The sequence below is a fragment of the Bos javanicus genome, chromosome X (genome assembly GCF_032452875.1).
Source record: "Bos javanicus breed banteng chromosome X, ARS-OSU_banteng_1.0, whole genome shotgun sequence".
Taxonomy (NCBI): Eukaryota; Metazoa; Chordata; class Mammalia; order Artiodactyla; family Bovidae; genus Bos; species Bos javanicus.
Window position 1 is genome coordinate 115,127,403 of NC_083897.1, and position 18,556 is coordinate 115,145,958.

Sequence of the window (18,556 nt, forward strand, 5' to 3'; positions counted from 1 at the left end):
TCCATGGGGTCGCTAAGATTCGGATAAGAGTGAGTGTCTTCACTTTCATTTTTCACTTTCATTCATTGGAGAAGGAAATGGCAACCCACTCCAGTGTTCTTGCCTGGAGAATTCTAGGGATGGGGGAGCCTAGTGGGCTGCCGTCTATGGGATCGCACAGAGTCGGACACGACTGGAGCGACTTAGCAGCAGCAGCAGCTGCCTGTATGTTGTTCTGATTGGCTGACTCCTAGACTGTACCTTACTCTGATTGGCTCATTCTAGCCTTTACTTTGTCTTGATTGGCTGACTCCTAGCCCAGTTTTCTCTGATTGGCTGACTCAAAGCTTGTTGGGGGGCTGAACTGATTAAGTCTAGCCTTTATATTGGTAGGATTTGCTGTTCCTGTACTTTACTGTGATGGTCTAACTCCTTTCCAGTAGTTTGCTCTGATTGGCTGGCTCCTGGCCTGTATTTTTCCCTGACTGACTGATTCCTAACACCTACTTTGCTCTGACTGGCTGGCTCTTGGCCTATACGTTGCTGTGATTGGCTGACTCCAGGCCTATACTTTGTTCTGATTGGCTAACTCCTAGCCTGTACATTGCTCTGATTGGCCACCTCCTTACCTGCACTCTGCTCTGATTGTCTGACTCTAGTTTGTGCATTGGTCTGATTTGCTCACTCCTAGACTGTACCTTCAGAGAAGGCAAAGGCACCCCACTCCAGTACTCCTGCCTGGAAATTCCAGTGGATGGACGAGCCTGGTAGGCTGCAGTCCATGTGGTCGCTAAGAGTCAGACACGACGGAGTGACTTCACTTTCTCTTTTCACCTTCTTGCACTGGAGAAGGAAATGGCAACCCACTCCAGTGTTCTTGCCTGGAGAATCCCAGGGATGGCGGAGCCTGGTGGGCTGCTGTCTATGGGGTCGCACAGAGTCGGACACAACTGAAGCAACTTAGCAGCAGCAGCAGACTGTACCTTAGGCAGTGGCACCCCACTCCAGTACTCTTGCCTGGAAAATCCCACAGACAGAGGAGCCTGATAGGCTGCAGTCCATGGGGTCGCTAAGAGTCGGGCACGACTGAGCGACTTCACTTTCTCTTTTCACCTTCATGCATTGGAGAAGGAAATGGCAACCCACTCCAGTGTTCTTGCCTGGAGAATCCCAGGGACGGGGGAGCCTGGTGGGCTGCCATCTCTGGGGTTGCACAGAGTTGGACACAACTGAAGCGACTTAGCAGCAGCAGCGACAACAGACTGTACATTACTGTAATTGGCTGATTCAAGCCTATACTTTGCCCTGATTGGCTGACTCCAGCCCCCTACTTTCCCCTCATTGGCTGACTCCTAGATTGTTCTCAGCTTTCACTACTGATTCCTAGCATCTCCTTTGCTGTGATCAGCTGCTTCTTAGTCCGTACCTTGCTCTGGTTGGCTGACTCCTAGCCTGTGTTTTAGTTACCGAAATGTAAAAATCTCAACATTCAGAAAACTAAGATCATGGCATCTGGTCCCATCATTTCATGGCAGATAGATGGGGAAACAGTGGAAACAGTGAATGACTTTATTTTTGGGGGCTCCAAAATCACTGCAGATGGTGATTGCAGCCATCAAATTAAAAGACACTCATTGGAAGGAAAGTTATGACCAAACTAGATCAGATCAGATCAGTCACTCAGTCGTGTCCGACTCTTTGGGACCCCATGAATCGCAGCACTCCAGGCCTCCCTGTCCATCACCAACTCGCGGAGTCCACTGAGACTCACATCCATCGAGTCAGTGATGCCAGTCCAGCCATCTCATCCTCTGTCGTCCCCTTCTCCTCCTGCCCCCAATCCCTCCCAGCATCAGGGTCTTTTCCAATGAGTCAACTCTTCGCATGAGGTGGCCAAAGTACTGGAATTTCAGCTTTAGTATCATTCCTTCCAAAGAAATCCCAGGGCTAATCTCTTTCAGAATGGACTGGTTGGATCTCCTTGCAATCCAAGAGACTCTCAAGAGTCTTCTCCAACACCACCGTTCAAAAGCATCAATTCTTCGGCACTCAGCCTTCTTCACCATCCAACTCTCACATCCATACATGACCACAGGAAAAACCATAGCCTTGACTAGACGGACCTTTGTTGGCAAAGTACTGTCTCTGCTTTTCAATATGCTATCTAGGTTGGTCATAACTTTCCTTCCAAGGAGTAAGCGTCTTTTAATTTCATGGCTGCAGTCACCATCTGTAGTGATTTTGGAACTCCCCAAAATAAAGTCTGACACTGTTTCCACTGTTTCCCCATCTATTTCCCATGAAGTGATGGGACTGGATGCCATGATCTTCGTTTTCTGAATGTTGAGCTTTAAGCCAACTTTTTCACTCTCCACTTTCACCTTCATCAAGAGGCTTTTTAGTTCCTCTTCACTTTCTGCCATAAGGGTGGTGTCATCTGCATATCTGAGGTTAGTGATATTTCTCCCAGCAATCTTGATTCCAGCTTGTGCTTCTTCCAGTCCAGCGTTTCTCATGATGTACTCTGCATATAAGTTAAATAAACAGGGTGACAATATACAGCCTTGACGAACTCTTTTTCCTATTTGGAACCACTCTGTTGTTCCATGTCCAGTTCTAACTGTTGCTTCCTGACCTGCATACAAATTTCTTAAGAGGCAGATCAGGTGGTCTGGTATTCCCATCTCTTGAAGAATTTTCCACAATTTATTGTGATCCACACAGTCAAAGGCTTTGACATAGTCAATAAAGCAGAAATAGATGTTTTTCTGGAACTCTCTTGCTTTTTCCATGATCCAGCAGATGTTGGCAATTTGATCTCTGGTTCCTCTGCCTTTTCAAAACCAGCTTGAACATCAGGAAGTTCACGGTTCACATATTGCTGAAGCCTGGCTTGGAGAATTTTGAGCATTTCTTTACTAGCGTGTGAGATGAGTGCAAGTGTGCGGTAGTTTGAGCATTCTTTGGCATTGCCTTTCTTTGGGATTGGAATGAAAACTGACCTTTTCCAGTCCTGTGGCCACTGCTGAGTTTTCCAAATTTGCTGGCATATTGAGTACAGCACTTTCACAGCATCATCTTTCAGGATTTGGAATAGATCAACTGGAATTCCATCACCTCCACTAGCTTTGTTCATAGTGATGCTTTCTAAGGCCCACTTGACTTCACATTCCAGGATGTCTGGCTCTAGATGAGTGATCACACCTTCGTGATTATCTGGGTCATGAAGATCTTTTTTGTACAGTTCTTCCGTGTATTATTGCCATCTCTTCTTAATATCTTCTGCTTCTGTTAGGTCCATCCCATTTCTGTCCTTTATCGAGCCCATCTTTGCATGAAATGTTCCTTTGATATCTCTGATTTTCTTTAAGAGATCTCTAGTCTTTCCCATTGTGTTGTTTTCCTCTGTTTCTTTGCATTGATCTCTGAAGAAGCCTTTCTTATCTCTTCTTGGTATTCTTTGGAACTCTGCATTCAGATGTTTATATCTTTCCTTTTCTCCTTTGCTTTTCGCTTCTCTTCTTTTCACAGCTATTTGTAAGGCCTCCCCAGACAGCCATTTTGCTTTTTTGCATTTCTTTTCCATGGGGATGGTCTTGATCCCTGTCTCCTGAACAATGTCACGAACCTCATTCCATAGTTCATCAGGTACTCTATCTATCAGATCTAGGCCCTTAAATCTATTTCTCACTTCCACTGTATAATCATAAGGAATTTACAAACTAGATAGCATATTAAAAAGCAGAGATATTACTTTGCCAACCAAGGTCCATCTAGTCAAGGCTATGATTTTTCCAGTGGTCATGTATGGATGTGAGAGTTGGACTGTGAAGAAAGCTGAGCGCTGAAGAATTGATGCTTTTGAACTGTGGTGCTGGAAAATACTCTTGAGAGTCCCTTGGACTGCAAGGAAATCCAACCAGTCCATTCTAAAGGAGATCAGTCCTGGTTGTTCATTGGAAGGACTGATGCTAAAGCTGAAACTCCAATACTTTGGTCATGTCATGCGAAGAGTTGACTCATTGGAAAAGACCCTGATGCTGGGAGGGATTGGGGGCAGGAGGAGAAGGGGACGACAGAGGATGAGATGGCTGGATGGCATCACTGACTTAATGGACATGAGTTTGAGTTAACTCTGGGAGTTGGTGATGGACAGGGAGGCCTGGTGTGCTGCGATTCATGGGGTTGCAAAGAGTCAGACACGACTGAGCGACTGAACTGAACTGAACTGAATTGAACTGGTATAGGTTCCAACTGCTTGCTTCTCAAGAGCCAACAAACAGGCCAGAATGGTGGAAAGGAAATATTACTTAATTTAGATGCTGGCAACTGGAGTGTCATGAGGAATGTCAGGCCCAAGGTCAACTCCCCACCACTGGCAACCTTTGAGGTAAGAAAGAGCTTTAATAGACAGAAGGAGGGGGCTATATGCAGAAATAGCATAGTCAGCTCTGATAATCATCTTAGAATGGTCATCAGTGGTTTGAGTCATCTTGGTTGTTTTAGGTACCCTTAATCTTCAGTTCCAGGGTCCATTTGTTCCCATTTCTTTGAGGCCAGTTCTCAGAATTGTGGCACCTTATGTCATGGGTATAGTATGGTCATCATGAAGTTAACTTCTTCACCCTAGTGTTTGGTATCTATATGACAGCTCAGAGTATTATCTCAAGTGTCTCAGAGTATTATCTCAAGGCTTTGAGAAAGATTTAAAGGTCACTGTCTATGCTTGATTGGTATATTATTCTTATTTGATCTTTTTTCAATGTTTTCCTTGTTTTCCACATGTTCTCATTTTTCTGATTAAACTTATTCTTTGACTAAAGTTTTCTACACACAAAAGACTGGCTGAGGACATGTTGCAGGGTGCCAGAGGGCAAGGATCATAGGGTTCTGCTCTGTTTCAACCCTCCCTTTTCTTGGATACTTATCAGTCTTGTATAGGGACAGGTACAGAAGAAGAAAGGGAATATTACTTAGTCATAGTACCTGGACAAACACTTGAAAATTACTAGACATGACAATGAGGATAACAATCAAAATGCATCTTTGTATTATTTTCTGAATGTATTTTTTCTTAATGGTTAAAGCATATGTACAATATATGCTTAATAGGCCATAAACAGGCTGTATTGGTTAGCCTAAAGTTCAAGATAAATCACATGCAGGCCAGAATTATTTCCCCATACCTCAGTAGGTGAGAATTTCTTCCAGCATTTTTCGCTTTTAATTATAACTCCTTTCACAGAATGTGTCAATAATCAACATATTTTTCTCACATTGGCAGAGTGGAAATCTTTTCCCTGTTCTGGATCCATCCATGTCTCTCAGTTCTAGTCCTCACTTTGATCTGATTGGCTGACTCCCAGCCTGTGATTTTCCCTGATTGTCAGAGACCTAACGTACTTTGCTGTGATTGGCTGACTCCTAGTCTCTACCTTGCTCTATTTGGCTTAGGACTAGCTGGTACTTTACTCTGATTGTCTGTCTCCTAGCTGTACCTTACTCTGAATTGGCTCTCTCCTAGTCTTTGCTTGATTTGCTGACTTCTAGCTGGTATTCCTTAAATCCTAAGCATAGGAGAGATAAGAAGGCCTTCTTAAGTGAACAATGCCCCCTCCCCCCCCAAAAAAAAGAAGAAGAAAACCATACAATGGAAAAGGCTATAGATTTCTGCCAGGAAAGTGGAGATACAAATGGAACATTTCATGCAAAGGTGGGCACAATAAAGGACAGAAATGACAAGACTTAACAGAAGCAAAGAGAAAAAGAAGAGATGGCAAGAGTACACAGAACTATGCAAAAGGGTCTTCATGAACAAGATAACCACGATGGTATAGTCACTCACCTAGACCCAGACATCCTGGATTGAGAAGTCAAGTGGGCCCTAAGAATCGTTACTATGAAGAAAACTACTGGAGGTGATGGAATTCCAGCTGAACTGTTTCACATCCTAAAAGATGATGCTGTTAAAGTGCTACATTCAATGTACCCGCAAATTTGGAAAACTCACCAGTGGCCACAGGACTGGAAAAGGTCAGGTTTTATTCCCACTCCAAAGAAAGGCAATGCCAAAGAATGCTGAAACTACTGTATAATTGCACTCATTTCATGTTCTTCAAGGTAATGCCCAAAATCCTTTGAGCTACCTTTGACATTACATGAACTGAGAACTTCCAGATGTACAAGCTGGGTTTAGAAAAACCAGAGGAACCAGAGATCAAACTGCCAATGTTCACTGGATCATGAGAATTGCATGAGAATTGCATGAGAATTGCAAAACATATCTGCTTTACTGAGTAAACTAAAGCCTCTGATACTACACTTGATCTTAGCCAAAAGGCCGAGAAGCGATTCCAATCCCAAAGAAAGGCAATGCCAAAGAATGCTCAAACTACCGCACACTTGCAGTCATCTCACATGCTAGTAAAGGAATGCTCAAAATTCTCCAAGCCAGGCTTCAGCAATATGTGAACCGTGAACTTCCAGTTGTTCAAGCTGGTTTTAGAAAAGGCAGAGGAACCAGAGATCAAATTGCCAATATCTGCTGGATCATCGAAAAAGCAAGAGTTCCTGAAAAACATCTATTTCTGCTGTATTGACTATACCAAAGCCTTTGACTGTGTGGACCACAATAAACTGTGGAAAATTCTTCAAGAGATGGGAATACCAGACCACCTGACCTGCTTCTTGAGAAATTTGTATGCATGTCAGGAAGCAACAGTTAGAACTGGACATGGAACAACAGACTGGTTCCAAATAGGAAAAGGAGTGCATCAAGGTTGCATATTGTCACCCTGCTCATTTAATTTATATACAGAGTACATCATGAGAAACGCCGGGTTGGAAGAAGTACAAGCTGGAATCAAGATTGCCGGGAGAAATATCAATAACCTCAGATATGCAGATAACACCACCCTTATGGCAGAAAGTGAAGAGGAACTAAAAAGCCTCTTGATGAAGGTGAAAGAGGAGAGTGAAAAAGTTGGCTTAAAGCTCAACATTCAGAAAATGAAGATCATGGCATCTGGTCCCATCACTTCATGGGAAATAGATGGGGAAACAGTGGAAACAGTGTCAGACTTTATTGTTTTGAGCTCCAAAATCACTGCAGATGGTGATTGCAGCCATGAAATTAAAAGACGCTTACTCCTCGGAAGGAAAGTTATGACCAACCTAGACAGCATATTAAAAAGCAGAGACATTACTTTGCCAACAAAGGTCCGTCTAGTCAAGGCTATGGTTTTTCCTGTGGTCATGTATGGATGTGAGAGTTGGACTGTGAAGAAAGCTGAGCACCAAAGAATTGATGCTTTTGAACGGTGGTGTTGGAGAAGACTCTTGAGAGTCCCCTGGACTGCAAGGAGATCCAACCAGTCCATTCTAAAGGAGATCAGTCCTGGGTGTTCATTGGAAGGACTGATGTTGAAGCTGAAGCTCCAATACTTTGGCCACCTGATGTGAAGAGCTGACTCATTTGAAAAGACCCTGATACTGGGAAAGATTGAGGGCAAGAGGAGAAGGGGACGACAGGGGATGAGATGGTTGGATGGCATCACTGACTCGATAGACATGGGTTTGGGTGGACTCTGGGAGTTGGTGATGGACAGGGAGGCCTGGCGTGCAGCGGTTCATGGGGTCATAAAGAGTCAGACACGGACACGACTGAGTGACTGAACTGAAGTGAACTGAACAGGGTTGGTCAATTTAGGCCGGCCACCACAGTCAGACAATGTACCCAAATTAATAGAAATCCACTGTAAAGCATGTCAAAGAGTACCTCAAAATAAAGTCCTAGCTATGCTACCATAAGCCAAATAAAAATAAATAATAAAATAAAATATAAAATGTATAAAATATGCTATGCTATACTAAGTCGCTTCAGTCGTGTCCAACTCTGTGCGACCCCATAGACGGCAGCCCACCAGGCTCCGCCATCCCTGGGATCCTCCAGGCAAGAATACTGAAGTGGGTTGCCATTTCCTTCTCCAACGCATGAAAGTGAAAAGTGAAAAGTGAAAGTTAAGTCGCTCAGTCGTTGTCCGACTCCTAGCGACCCCATGGACTGCAGCCTACCAGGTTCCTCCATCCATGGGATTTGCTAGGCAAGAGTACTGGAGTGGGTTGCCATTGCCTTCTCTGATATAAAATATAAATAAAATAAAAATAAGTTGTAAAACTAACCTTAACATTTCTGATTACACAACAGCCAAACTGGGGTTAGATATCCCACTCCGTTTAGCCCTAAACCCAAATGATTCTAACAACAGCATTATTAACCAGCGTACTACTGGCGGTAGCCTAAAACTCAAAGGACTTGGCAGTGTTTCATACCCTTCCAGAGGAGCCTGTTCTATCATTGATAAAGCCCGATAAACCTCACCAACCCTTGTTAATACAGTCTATATACTGCACACCCTAAAAGAAATAATAGTAAGTGTAATAATCAGGCATAAAAACATTAGGTCAATGTGTAACCTATGGGATGGGAAGAAATGTGTTATATTTTCTACCTCAAGAACATAAAATATTTTCTAAGAAAGCTTTTATGAAATAAAAAGCCAAAGGAGGATTTAGTAGTAAATTAAGAACAGAGCGCTTAATTCAATCAGGCCTGAAAGCACGCACACACTGCCCTTCACCCTCCACAAACGTCAAAAACTTCTTTTAACTTATTAACAAGTATCAAACATATCAGCAGAGATTAAGTCACAAGGTAAGCATACTGGAAAGTGGGCTTGGATGAATCAAAAAGTGTGGCTTAAACAAATGCACTTACTTTATACCCAAGAGACTGCATGCTATGTGAACACTGGGAACTAAAACTAGCCCAGACTTCCCACCAAACTCAACTATTAAAAGGAAATTAAATAAAACACTTATTCAATATCTTAAGTATAGGAGACAGAAATTTTAATTTGGCAGTTTAGAGAAAGGACTGTTAAAGGAATGACACCAAAAAGCAATAAAAGTAGCAAAAACCAAAGTTTACCCCCTTTGACCTTTTGTACCGAATATGATGATTTAACTAGAAAACTTGAACAAAGAGAACTTCAGTTAAACCCCCTAAAACCAGAAGAGCAATTTATGAACAGTTTATAAAGACAAACTCACCTAATGGACAAAACAGTGAGAAGATCCGAGAGTAGAGGCGACAAGCCTAAAAGCCTGGTGCTGGCTGCGGTAACATGATGTTGCTTCCCCAGCAGTCAAGATCAGAGGGGAGAGTAACTGAACGTCCTCCTTCCATTGACTCTTTCCTCCTGGATCCTCCACCATACCTCTAAAGCACGGATTCCCTAGCAAGCTCTCCAGGCCCTGCAGTATTACTTCCGGTTGGCTTTGGGCTTCTAAAGAGGAAAGCTTGAATTTTTTTTGGTCTCCATTCTCTTGTATTTGACCCAAAGGGTTTCTGGGATCACTGTACGTTTGCTTATGTCAGCTTTCCATTATAAAAAAAATAGCCCAACAGACACAGCTATAGTATTGGTCAGTTATTAGCATGTAATTGACGAAACAAAATCTGTTGCCTACAATCAACAGTGATTGTGCTCACAGGGCTGTGAGTCAGCTGGGGAGTCTGTTGATCTAAGAGCATCTGAGTCAGCTCCACGTCTCTTATTGTCCTGGATCCACAGGGTTAGCTAATCAGGATTTTTCAGTAATGACATCTTTTAAATCTACTGGCCACACTGAGTTCCCAGGTTGGTTGGTTTGCTTGTAGGTTTTTTCATTTGCCTCTTTCCCCTTCCTTCTGCCCCTAACCCGACTCCCCTGTGTTTAAAATGTGGCTTTATAAAAGTTTTAAGACACAGTAGCTTGTTTCTCTGACTTTTAAATTCCAATTTTTAAAGATTTTTTTAAAAGATGCCTTTTCTTTTATCTACTACATTTATGAAATTTACAGAGATATTTTAGTTTATTATTTCTACACCTGTCAATTCCCAGAACAGGTGGGTAAGAAATCTGTTTATTACACTAAGATATCAAGGGCTCTTTTTATTACAACTATATCAAGACATTCTTTTCTTTTCTGGTATTATTATTCACAGAGGAATGATCACCTTCTGTCCTTAACTTGAAATGAAAGTTCTAGCTAGACATTTATCAAACATCCAGCACTTTCAAAGGCTTCTCAGGCTATTTTGCCAGTTATCTGAGAAGGAATGATGATGAAAAGAAGCTCTGAAACCTCCCCAGAGAATCAGTGATGAAAAAATAAATTACTCCTAGAATGGATAAATCTTCTGTGGTTGATGGGATGGGAGTTTGCTAATTTAGGGTCACCTACTTAGGAATGACTTTGTATGGTTTACAGATTAATCATAAATATTAATGGCAGAGGTTACTGAAGTAGAAAATAAAGGCTTACAAATACATATATCTGCAAATATTCATCATGGAAACTTTATTGAATGAAAATGAACCACATTTCCAGCCTGGATGGGAGGGGAATTTGGGGGAGAAACAATACATGTATATGTATGGCTGAGTCCTTTTGCTGTCTACCTCACACTGTTACAACATTGTTAATTGACTATACTCCAATACAAAATAAAAAGTTTAAAAGAAAAGAAAATGAGCCACATATCTAGGAAGCAAGCCTACATTAAAGACTAGAATATGGAATCAAAGTTCACCCAGTATAACTTCAGGGCATGTGGCTCAATTGCACATGACCTTCTACTCTCCCACCACCATTTCTTGCTAACACTTCTGAATATGTATGTCACCCAGCTTTGGGCCCCAGAAATGCATGTGGAAGGACAACAGTTAATTGTGATCTGAAGAGACTCAGTCATGCTAAGAAGTCTGGTAGTGTGGTTCAGAGCATTGGCTCTGGAGTCTGACATACTCAGACCTGTGTCTTGCTCTTAGACTTTGGGCAAATCACTCAACACCCCTGAGCCCCTTCTAGGGATTCAGAGAGCTTGTCTCTTCTGGGGAAGATTCTAGTCCTAGGATCAGCCTCCTTGAGCACCACTCCATCAGCTCCTCCCCACTCCTGCCCACCCACGAGGCCTCTGAAATTCCCTCCTGGGATTTTTGTAGGGAAAAGAACCTGAGCCTTCCCTCTGGTAGAGACTTGGGGCTCTGGGCCCTTTATTTCCTAACTCACTGCCTTTAGAAGCATTTATCTTTGTCCCTCACACCCCACCCAGTCAAGCATAAAGGCCTCCAAGCATTAAAAGGAAAAAAACAGCAGAAAAACACTCAATAAATTATCTAGTCAGAGTTAAATAGAATTAAATAATTTTAAGGATATTGATGAGAATTCAACATGATAATGTATGACAAAGCATATAAAGCACTTAATGTGGATATACAATAACATCTCAATTAATATTATTATTATTATTGTCTACTGATCACCTTATAAGAGCAACGTTTTATAAACCAGAGGATCAACACTTGATATTGAACCTCTTAGGCAGTTTGCCTTCCCAGGTGGCTCAGTGGTAAAGAACCTGCCTGCCAATGCAGGAGATGCAGGAGACATGGGTTCGATCCTTAGGTGGGGAAGATCCCCTGGAGTAGGAAATGGCAACCCACTGCAGTATTCTTTTTTTTTTTTTTTTAATTTTATTTTATTTTTAAACTTTACATAATTGTATTAGTTTTGCCAAATATCAAAATGAATCCATCACAGGTATACATGTGCTCCCCATCCTGAACCCTCCTCCCTCCCCATACCATCCCTCTGGGTCGTCCCAGTGCACTAGCCCCAAGCATCCAGTATCGTGCATTGAACCTGGACTGGCATCTCGTTTCATACATGATATTTTACATGTTTCAATGCCATTCTCCCAAATCTTCCCACCCTCTCCCTCTCCCACAGAGTCCATAAGACTGTTCCATACATCAGTGTCTCTTTTGCTGTCTCGTACACAGGGTTATTGTTATCATCTTTCTAAATTCCATATATATGCATTAGTATACTGTATTGGTGTTTTTCCTTCTGGCTTACTTCACTCTGTATAATAGGCTCCAGTTTCATCCACCTCATTAGAACTGATTCAAATGAATTCTTTTTAATGGCTGAGTAATACTCCATTGTGTATATGTACTACTGCTTTCTTATCCATTCATCTGCTGATGGACATCTAGGTTGCTTCCATGTCCTGGCTATTATAAACAGTGCTGCAATGAATACTGGGGTACACGTGTCTCTTTCAGTTCAGGTTTCCTTGGTGTGTATGCCCAGCAGTGGGATTGCTGGATCATAAGGCAGTTCTATTTCCAGTTTTTTAAGGAATCTCCACACTGTTCTTCATAGTGGCTGTACTAGTTTGCATTCCCACCAACAGTGTAAGAGGGTTCCCTTTTCTCCACACCCTCTCCAACATTTATTATTTGTAGACTTTTGGATCGACACTGCAGTATTCTTGCCTGGGAAATCCCATGGACAGAAGAGCCTGGCACGCTACAGCCCATGGACTTGCAAGAGTCTGACACAACTGAGCGACTGAGTGCTCAAAGCACACACAAGACAGACTTAAATTCAAATTCTGGCTCCTTCTTTTTAAGGACATGCAAGGGCTTCCCTGGTGGCTCAGACAGTAAAGAATCCGCCTGCAATGCAGGAGACCTGGGTGCGATCCCTGGCTTGGGAAGATCCCCTGGAGTAGGAAATGGCAACACACTCCAGTATCCTTGCCTGGAAAATCCCATGGACAGAGAAGCCTGGCGGGCTGTCGTCCATAGACTCACAAAAGAGTCAGACACAACTGAGCACACACACACACACACACACACACATCTTATCATGACTATTTTCCCTATCTACTAAAAGATAATAATAGTTAACATTTATTGAGCAGTTACTCTCTGACACCCCTGTTCTAAGCAATTTGTTTAACCCTCACAACTCTTAAGAGGTGAGGATTGTTATTATTTTCTAGATGAGGCAACAATGCAAACAAGTTTTACAACTAGATGAACAGCACACAACAGATTATTGTATGTCAAACCCAGGCGGAGAGCCCAAAAGCTTAACCATGTCATTCTTGTTCCCCTTAGTTTTCCTCTGATGTTTTAGAAATGAATTTTATTTTCCCTCAAGATTCTTGCAAGTTGAGATTTACTTTCTATTTGTTATCTATACAAGCTGCAATTCTTATAAAACCTCTTAAAAAGTCAAACAATGTAAATGTATATACAGTAAAAGGGAAGGGACTTCCCTGTGGTCCAGTGGGTAAGGCCTCACACTCCTCATGCAGGGGGCCTGGGTTCAACCCTTGGTCAGGGAACTTGATCCCATGTGCCACAGCTAAAGATTCCCACATGCTGCAACAAAGATCAAAGATCTTGCATGCTGCAATTAATACCTGGTGCAGCCAAATAAAATAAATAAAAATAAATATTAAAAAAAAAAGGGAAAGTCTCCTACCCCACACTAGGAAAAGTATGGTCCTCTTTACACACTAGGAAAGCACCATAAATTGTTCAGTGTAGACCTTTCTTAAAAATCTCAATAGCATTCTCTACTGACATCACAATGGCCATAGTAGGAGAAAACCAGTGTCATGAGTTTATAATAGCATGATAATAATATGCAGGAACTATGTCCAGAATTGCTTTCTGACTTCTGATCATTTCTGTTAAACTTTCTTCACTTTACCTCAACCTTTAAGGAGAATTTAGAAGAAGAAAAGTGACTCTGGAGGTAACTCCTAGGAGACAAAATGGCAACTGAGCCCTCCTTCAGACAAGACTCTGGGAAACTGAACACTCCAGTGACCAATCACCATATACATGATGAAAAATTATTACCCAAGCCACCAGAAGGCCCATTATTCATAAAGCAGCATTCAAAAATGGCCATTCCCAAACCACCAGAACAGTCTTTTGCAGCTAAAGGTAAATTCTTAGAATGTGATTCATTCCTTTATTCTACACATATATATTCAGCATCTACCACATTCTACACACTCCTATGTAATATGACTTAAGAAACAGACTTAATCAGAAAATTAGAAAAAACTCTTCATGGAGCATACATTCTAGAGAATGGTAAGAGAAACAAACAAGCAAAGTCATTTAATGAAATATATGATGTGTCAGAAGGTAATAAATATTATGGAGGAAAAATATCAGAGTTAAAAGTGTTGGATAAGGCCCAAGATTTTATTCATGTTGCTTATTTCTCATTTAAGATATTTTCTTCTATGGTCTTAGCTGTGTTTTAAATTTTTTGGCTTTCTTATTGTGAGATAGAATTGACATACAGAAAAGCACATAAAAATATAAATAGGCAATTATATAAAATATATTATTATAAGGTGAACACCATGTACCCACAACTCCACTCATGAGATAGAATGGCCTGCTATACACTGAATATTTGTGTCCCCCCAGAATTCATATCGTTGAAGCCTCATTCCCAATGTGATGGTGTTGGGAGTTGGGCCTTTGGACATGATTATGTCATGAGGGTGAAGCCCTCATGAATGGGATCAGTGCCCTTACAAGAGAGACCCCAAAGAGCTCCCTTGTCCCTTCTACCTTGTGAGGACAGAGTGTAAAGATGGTTGTCTATGAACCAGGAAGCAGGCCCTCTTGCGACAACAAATCTGCTGGTGCTTTGCTCTTGGATTTCCCAGTCTCCAGAACTGTGAAAAATAAATGTTTGTTGTTTAAGCCAATGGTCTATGATATTTTTGTTATCACAACCCAAATGGACTAAGACATGGCCCAATCACAACACCCTCCACAGACTTTCAGAATAGCCACTATTCTGATTTCCACATTAGTCACTCCCTTGCATTTTAATAGTTTAACTATTATATATACCTTCCTGGGCTTCCCAGGTGGCACTAGTGGTAAAGAACATGCCTGTCAATGCAGAAGACATAAGAGACTTGGGTTCGATCCCTTAGTTGGAAAGATCCCCTGGAGGAGGGCATGGCAACCCACTCCAGTGTTCTTGCCTGGAGAATCCCCATGGACAGAGGAGCCTGTCAGGCTATAGTCCATGGGGTCACAAAGAGTTGGACATGACTGAAGTGACTTAACACACACACACACACATATACTTCTCTAAAAAAAGACAGTATAGCTTTTGGGATTTCCTCTGTGATGAGGTGCTTCTTCCATTCCTCTAACCATTTTTCTAAATTGGGTTGTCTCCTTTTTTCTTATTGATTTACAGAAGTTTCTTTCAATTCTGGACACAAGTGCTTGGTTATATACATACATACATATATATATATATATATATATATATATATATATATATATATATATAATGCAAATATTTGTCCCTTCTCTGACTGGTGTTCTCACTTCTTACAATGTCTGTGACAGGCATGGAAGAGGCTCTGACCACCTGCAAGGAGGGAGGTTAGCTGATAGCCTCCTGCTGTTGGGTCCTCTGGGGTCCTTCCCAGTGTCTGAACTGCACTTAGGCTTTTTGGGGTGGCCACTGGCCCATGACTGAGCACGTGGTGGCACTCAGGTCTGGCCATTTCTTTCTCTTTTAAAATTAAAACAAAAATTATTTTATTTATTTACTTTTGGCTGTGCTGGGTCTTTGCTGCTGCGAGGGCTCCTCTCTAGTTGCAGCAAATGGGGGCTACTCTCTAGTTATGCTTCTCAGACTTCTCATTGTCGTAGCCTCTCTTGTTGTGGAGCGTGGACTCTAGGGCCCATGGGCTCCAGTAGTTGTGGCTCAAGGACTCTAAAGCTCAGGCTCAATAGCTGTGGCATATGGGCTTAGTTGTTCCATGGCATGTGGGATCTTCCTGGACCAGGGATCAAACCTGTGCATCCTGCATTGGCAGGCAGATTCTTTACCACTGAGCCACCAGAGAAGCCTCTCAGCAGGTTAATTTTCATCATGTCTTGTCTTCCAGTGGTTTCATGAGCTCCAGGCTGGTAGGTGCCTTAGGAAAATTATTTCTGGTGGCTTCCAATGGCCTCGGGTGAGATGCTTTGTGGTTTGATTAGGCCAGACACCTTGCAGGCATTTCCTGTCCAGATTTCATCAACTAAGTTCAGGGCTTGAGGGACCCAGCTCATTGAAGCTAGGAGTTCTGGGGGTACAAATTTGTATGAGACAGGCATGTGCCAACTTCTCAGGGGCTCTTTTCCTTCTCTCTTCTACTCTAGCTGTGCTCAGAGCCAAGGCAGCCTTCTCTCTAGTCTCCTGGGATAGGGAATAAGGGAATGGATCCTGGAGGTTCAGTCTTCTTGGGTCCCTTCATAATGCTATAGAATCACAGAGATTCCCTTTTATTGTGACTGTGTCCTGGTCCTGGACATCTGGATCCCAAGATGAATAAAGCTTATTCATCTTCAGTGCTCTGAGAACCTATATCATGGACTACAGGCTACCATCCCCACGTTAAACATTAACCTGGGAGTTCATATATATATATAAACTTTATAAAAGTTTATAAAGTGTATAAAACTTTATATATATATGTTTACATATATATATTTAAATAAATATATATATGTCAATAAATATATATATATGTCTTCCATAGTTTTAAGATATTATTTCAATATTTCCAATAAGAAGGTTGATCCAAATCACCTAGTGTGATAAATATGGCCACGAATTATTTGCAGCTCTTTCTGTCAAGAGATAGGAAATATTTTCCCTTCCTCTGACTTCAGGCTGGGCATATGATCTGCTTTGACCAACAGAAAGCAGCAGAAGTGACACTGTAGGATTTCCCAAGCTGAAGCCTCAAGGGGCCCTACAACTTGCAGTTCTGCTCAGTTGGAACCCAGCCACCATGAGCACAGTGAGCAACCTAGGTGCTCTGGTTGACAGCCTTAGCTAACTGTCAGATGTGTGAGTGGGGTCACCCGGGGCCAGCCAGCTCCCAGCCAACTTGTCATCTGACTGGAGGCCCATAAATGATCCAAGCAAGATCAACAAAACTGCCCTCAATGAGCCCAGGCCAAATGGATGGTCCACAGAACTGCGATCAATACAATTGTTGTTGTTTTAAACCACAAAGCTTTGAGGCAGTCTCCTATGCAGCAATAGATAACTGACACACCCAGCTCACCAGTTATTAAAAACTGCAACTACCCTAAACTGAAATATTGATGCTAAAAACATCAGTAACTTAGAAACATAGTAACATAATTAATATTTTGAGAAGATATTTATGCAAAATTTGGTAATAAGCTAAGGATATTCTACTTTAGGAAGCACATTATTTGTGGCAGAATTGGATTTTTAATCTTTTTCCTTTTGATTCCAGAAAATCTTTAAGCATACATGATTAGAATGGCCAAGTCCATTTGGATATACTAAAGCCAATTGATCAATAAAATATAATAAGAAAAACTCTACCTTACTTTCTCTAATCCCTTCCCCAAGTGGCCTAAAAGTAGCTCCACAAAAAGCAACTTTAAAAATAAAAACCACTGGACCTAGAGTTTATCATACTAAGCGAAGTAAGTCAGAAAGGGAGAGACAAATACCATAGATATCTCTTGTATGTGGAATCTAAAACACAACACAAATGAACATATCTATGAAAGAGAAACAGACACACGGACACAGAAAACAGACGTGTGGTTGCCAAGATTGGGTGGGGGAGGGAAGGACTGGGAGTCTGGGATTAACAGATGCAAACTAGTATGTATAGGACAGATAAACAACGATGTTGTACTGTATGGCCAGAGAACTGTAGTCAATATCCTGGGATAAATCATAATGGAAAATATATGAAAAAGTATATATATATATAACTGAATCACTTTGCTGTACAGCAGAAATTAACACACTGTAAATCAACTATACTTCAATAAAATAAACAAAACTCATTCTTTAACCTAGAAACCTGAGTGTAGAGAAAGGAATAGTCTAACTCTAAGGCCATTCACTTTGTTTCAGGTTAACATCCTAGTCACGTGTTTTGGATAAAATCCTTCTTAACATCTTTCCACAGCAAAGGGCAAAATATTTTGGGGAGCAAAGAATCTTTCACTATGTCTTCCTACTTCAGTATTTTTTTTTTCATCTATGCATCTACAGCTAAATTTCTTACTTATACTACTTCTCTTTGGTAAAAATTAATTTGGATGACTAAGTTCTAAAGTTGTTTATGATTCTTTTTAGATTAGTGCATTCAAGGAAACTTTTGAAAAATGTTTTATTTTACAGAAAAAGAATTCCATTTAAAATACAATTTATTCAAAAGATCCCTAAGGAATAAATTGTTAAAACAGTTGGCTCAACAACTATTTTATGATTGAAGGAATTTAATCCTATTTGTAGCTTATTAACAACAATATAAGTCTATTTTGATTTTTTTCAAAGTATACCCTTTATCTCATGTAATTGTATGTGGAAAGTGTTTACAAATTATTCTATAAATTATTCATCAATTTCCAGATGAGTTGTATTTTATTAGATTTGGATGCTAAAGTGCTATAGTGGATATATAATCAAAGTGCTGATGGACTACAGTAATAAAAAACATTTTCTTAGAAATTTTATAAAACTCAATATGTACAGGAGAAGGCAATGGCAACCCACTCCAGTACTCTTGCCTGGAAAATCCCATGGGCAGAGGAGCCTGGTAGGCTGCAGTCCATAGGGTCGCTAAGAGTA

At 41.3% G+C, this 18,556-nt stretch overlaps 1 pseudogene; it reads right to left on the reverse strand.

The window, feature by feature from the left end:
* Positions 1–6,182: 6,182 nt before the first annotated feature.
* Positions 6,183–6,331, reverse strand: LOC133243634 (U2 spliceosomal RNA; annotated as a pseudogene).
* Between the last annotated feature and the right edge of the window lie 12,225 nt (positions 6,332–18,556).